This window comes from Penaeus chinensis, chromosome 2 (genome assembly GCF_019202785.1).
Source record: "Penaeus chinensis breed Huanghai No. 1 chromosome 2, ASM1920278v2, whole genome shotgun sequence".
NCBI classification, from domain to species: domain Eukaryota; kingdom Metazoa; phylum Arthropoda; class Malacostraca; order Decapoda; family Penaeidae; genus Penaeus; species Penaeus chinensis.
This window is the reverse complement of record NC_061820.1, coordinates 17,204,881-17,209,630: the sequence shown is the minus strand read 5'-3', so window position 1 is coordinate 17,209,630 and position 4,750 is coordinate 17,204,881. Positions and strand designations below refer to the sequence as shown.

The 4,750-nt window shown below is 34.0% G+C and overlaps 1 protein-coding gene across 2 annotated transcripts in view; it reads right to left on the bottom strand.

Annotated features, from left to right (window-relative positions):
- Positions 1–415: 415 nt before the first annotated feature.
- The window catches only part of LOC125029476 (ubiquitin thioesterase zranb1-B-like), a 30,229-nt gene continuing 25,894 nt past the window's right edge, over positions 416–4,750 (bottom strand). For both annotated transcript variants that reach the window (XM_047619380.1, XM_047619371.1), the window contains exon 11: positions 416–4,750. This exon is cut by the window's right edge and continues 286 nt beyond it. The gene's annotated coding sequence lies outside the window, so the exon portion shown is untranslated.

Genomic DNA, 4,750 nt, shown 5'->3' with positions numbered 1-4,750 from the left:
TCAATCCATTGTTGATAAATGCTGATAAGCCCTCTCACATTGTGGCGAATATTAGCAGATGCAGAGTGACAATTTCATGTCATGAGTCTTGATTGCCAGGATGAGATCTTGCACACCTCACCAAACTTTACCAAAAATTTTGCCTATTAATGAATTAATATGCACTTTATTAAATTTTTTTGGGGGGGAGAGCAAGGGAAAAATATAAAAGAGGAGAGAAATAAGTGGATAGCTGTTTGCAATGTAAAAGTCTGTGACATTGTGTATGCATATGTGCCTTTGTAAGGAAGGTAATGAGAGAATGAGTGTGTTGGGAAGAATACTATTTTTAATATTCCTTAAATTTTAAGGACTCGTTTCTATAATCATAATAGGATAAAAAAAAAAAAATATCAGGATAAAAGAAACACATCTGTGCTTTCAGCAATCTGTATAATTGTCTCTAATCTCGTTATATATACATAACAATAATCTCTGATAAACAATCCACTGGAGTTGCACTACTATGGGTTAGCTTTCTAGAAGTTTGTGATAACAACATATAAGACTGAACATAGATTTAATTTCTAAGAGCCGGGTATTAATTCTGAAATATGGACACAATAAATTTCAAGGAAGTCTTGCAAGTAAAATAGCTAGTTACTGGAAACTTTCTATACTTTAATTTCCCAGTCAATATTTGAACTCTTACCTGTTGAGAAAGTTTACAAACATCTAGCTATTACGCATTAACAGGGTAAAACTACTTCCTTAAAAAAAATCTGCACAGGCAGCTTCACATCATGCATGAAATAAAATCTAAACACTTCTCTGACAAAACTACAAAATTTAGCTTTACAGTTCTGACAGCTAAAATATGAGTGATGAAATCAAGCAATACGAGCCTACAGGAGGTATAGAAGGCTCAATTTTGTGTGTTCTATATATATATATAAAAAAAAAAAAAAAAAAAAAAGCCATACCGTATCCTCTACAAAAGTGGATCGCATTTAATGATCTCATCACATTATGTTCTTGGTTTGTACTGTCACCATGGAGAAGCTGAGAATGATGATGAGATATGAAAGGTGTGCTACCTAGCAAATACAACCCTTAAATAGAAGCAGCTCCTGCGAATAACAGACTGCAGGCTAAACCTCTCTTAGCTTTTGTGTCAAGCTCAGTGAAATATATCATTAATGGGACAGAAACTACAGAAAAGATTAGAAGAGTTTAATAGTTGACTTCTCTATGATAAAATGATTGACATAAAATGGGCTTACTAACATGACTAAATTCTTTAAAGCAATAATCACAAATGTAAAGAAATAATACTAAACTATACATATGTACACATATGGGATATAAGAATTATTGCTATGTCAAACTGAATAATACAGAAAAGATGCATATGTAAGATTCTGATGCAACTAACTGGACGGAAAGGAACAACGGAAATTGGGGCGGGAATCCATAAACAATTATGTAGAACAGCGCCTTTGACAACAAATGATCAATTATTATACCAAAAAAATTATTTCCCTTGAAAGAGGATAATTGAGAAGAAAATGAGAGCCTTGTATTTGTTATTTGTGCTCAAAGATAGGACACATAAATGCATCATTCCAACTTGTTTTTGTTTTTTTCATCTATAACAAACCACTGAATGCAAGGATATAGTAAAAGCAAATACTGATTAATATTCACAACCAAATAAATAGGGAGGAAGAACTCTCATATTGATTGGTTTTAATTAAATGGCTCATGTGCAGAAATATGATTAGTCAGACTGAGGAAGGACTAGTATGGCCTCAAGTGCTATGATGGGGTAAAAACTTAGCTTAGAGCAAGTTCAACACAACTAACCCCTTAAAACAAATTTCTCAACTAAGATGAGTTTGATTCAACTACTGACATTTTTGAATGCATTAAATAATAAACTAACAAAAGCAATGTTTAAGAAAATATGAAGTGTAAATATGACAAAAGAAATTACAATAACTAATAGATTGAGAAAATTCATAATTAATAAAAATCATAATCTGAAAAAACATAGCATAAAAATGGTACTACAAACAATAATAACAGTAATAAATAACCAAACCATTTCTGGACTAATCACATCTCAGGGATTCCGTCCAACCTATCTTACTGCAAGTCTCCTTTAAGTGGAGCAGCACAAGGTGACTGTCCCTGTCTGGACATACATTAGGTGATTACCCCTTGCCTAGACCCGTAAAAGGTGACTGCCCCTACATGGACCTCCACTAGGTGACTGTCCCTGCCTAAACCTCCCCTATGTGAATGTCCTTGTCTGGACCTCCACTAGATGACTGTCCCTGCCTAACCCTCCCCTAGGTGACCATCCTTGCCTGGACCTCCCCTAGGTGACAATCCTTGCCTGGACCTTTACTTGATGACTGTCCCTAACTGCCCCACCTTAAAAGAAGCAGCAGTGCTTATGCCTGTGTAGATGAATCTGAGAAACCTATACTTGGAATCCCCTACATCAAGCTTTTGGCTGGATGCTGTCACCTTAGTATATGCAACTTGGTGTCAGCAGTATCACACCTCATGAGGTGAGAGTGAGAGAAAAAAAATTAATGATGATGTAAGAAATGGAACATACCAATAACAATAACACATAATACCAATATGCACAAAGTCAGTATACAGTTCATGTCAGTTTCTATTTTTGGCATTAATATCATATTTCAACCATCAGGTTGGGTAGCAACTAACATTCTTTTAGTCGTTCATTTGTATCATTTGGTTACTCTGAATACCCAAAGTTAGGATGAAAGCCCATGACAAAAGCCACATGTTGACACCATACTGGTCTTAAGTGCCTTGCCGTGAAAGAAATAATGCCTTGCTACTTAGCTCCTTATACATTGAGAATATTAACACCACAGTTTACTTGAAATGGAGAGATTCTCACATTTGGTTTCTCTTACATACTCTTGAATTCTACAATAGCCGCAACTAACAAGATATCTGTAATTGAAGTCCTTTTAATATAATTAAAAAAAACTAATAATATAATTATAAAAAGAAAAAAAAATGCAACTTTGGCACTTGATGTGGTTTACAAGACAATGCATATCATGAACTGTTGCCTGCATACCACCTACTGCAAGCTCTTCTGCCTACACTCAGCACTTTTGGAGATTGCTGGATAGAATGTATTACCTTTGCAATTGGGGATGTAACTGATACATTTCTCAACAAGAAATCTTGGAAACAATAATATGGAACACAGGAAATGTATGACTTACTTTCTTGGATTTTTTTTCTTCTTTTTGATGAAAGTAAACACATCAAACTGTGGACGCAATCATTATGACATGGAGGTAAAGTTATCATGGTGTAACAGTTTACGGCCAAACTAAGGGAGAGGGGTAGACGATTCATTGTAGAGCACATGATGGCATGGCTTTGCAGCATCAGCAAAATAATATTAGTTACACTTGCATTAAATAGCTACAATTCCCAGGTCAAGATGCACACTGTATAATTTGCAAAAGATAACATTGCCTGCACAAACATGAGAAATATATGTAAAAAATTATAAACACTCATTTTTTCCCCCCTCCTTAGCATGAAAGCAAATTTCAAGTTAGTTTTAAGCATTCAAAGGCCAATCATTGGCAAAAAAGAAAAAAAAGACTACAGTTCCTATCACTGTATAAAAATGGATTATCATTATCAACATTTCTTTCAAATTCACTTCTTTTTCATGGAAAAGTCTTCTCTTATGTTCTAGCAGAAGCCATCAACCTTCTATCATCCTGCTTGAGAAGTCACTCCCTGTGGAGCTTTCAGGATAAACAGTAGACCAATGAATGACATTGCTTATATATATAAAGTAAAAAATAAAAGTGACTTTATTGACTATCAATAGCTCATCTCAAAATATATGACAACATCAATACTGTTCTTTCTTCACTGCAAGTGAAATTTATGTAGCAAATTTCAGTTAAAAAATCACTTTTCAATGTCAAGATTTTACATTCTATGTGACCCCATGTAGTGGCAAGAAGTCAATATACAGGTATATATCACACATTAAACCAAGATACATTACCTTGCAGTCCTTATGCTTTCAGAAACTGGTTACTCATAATCTCCATATTATGCATAGGGGCACTGTGTTATTCATGAAACAAAACAGAAACTCATTTCAATTACAACAGCAAATTGATGTAGTCTAGTTTAAATCAATACTTATTTACTTCACTACTTTTTCAGTAAAGTCACTAAGGCCTTGGGTGTAAGTTGTATACTTTTCTGAAGTCATACAATTAGATTTCGCAAATCATCCTACTGTCTTCAGTATATTCAACAATCTTTTTCAGTTAAACCCCTTCTGTTCTTTGGTGATTCCGTGCTCCAGGAGTCTTTACTTTGTTATCAGATGAAAAGAAAGAATAGATAGAGTATAGACATGGTATAATTGGTAAAGTAACACATTTTATGTGAGAACCAAGATAATTTTATATAATTTTTAAAATTCACTTTGGCTATATTATGCATCGTGAGAGGAAACCAAGTTTGATAGAGAAAATAAAAATAAAATATATTTATGAATTCACATTTTCAGATATACCACATGCTTTGTAGGTAATATTATCACAGCTTGTAATATTTAACAACCCATCACAATTTGCTCTTACTAAACATATCAAATAAAGCACGAGAAGTCAACTGGAGTACAGCCTCACCTTTTCTTGCTGCCTAACATTAGAAGATTCTATTATGGTAAAGAGAG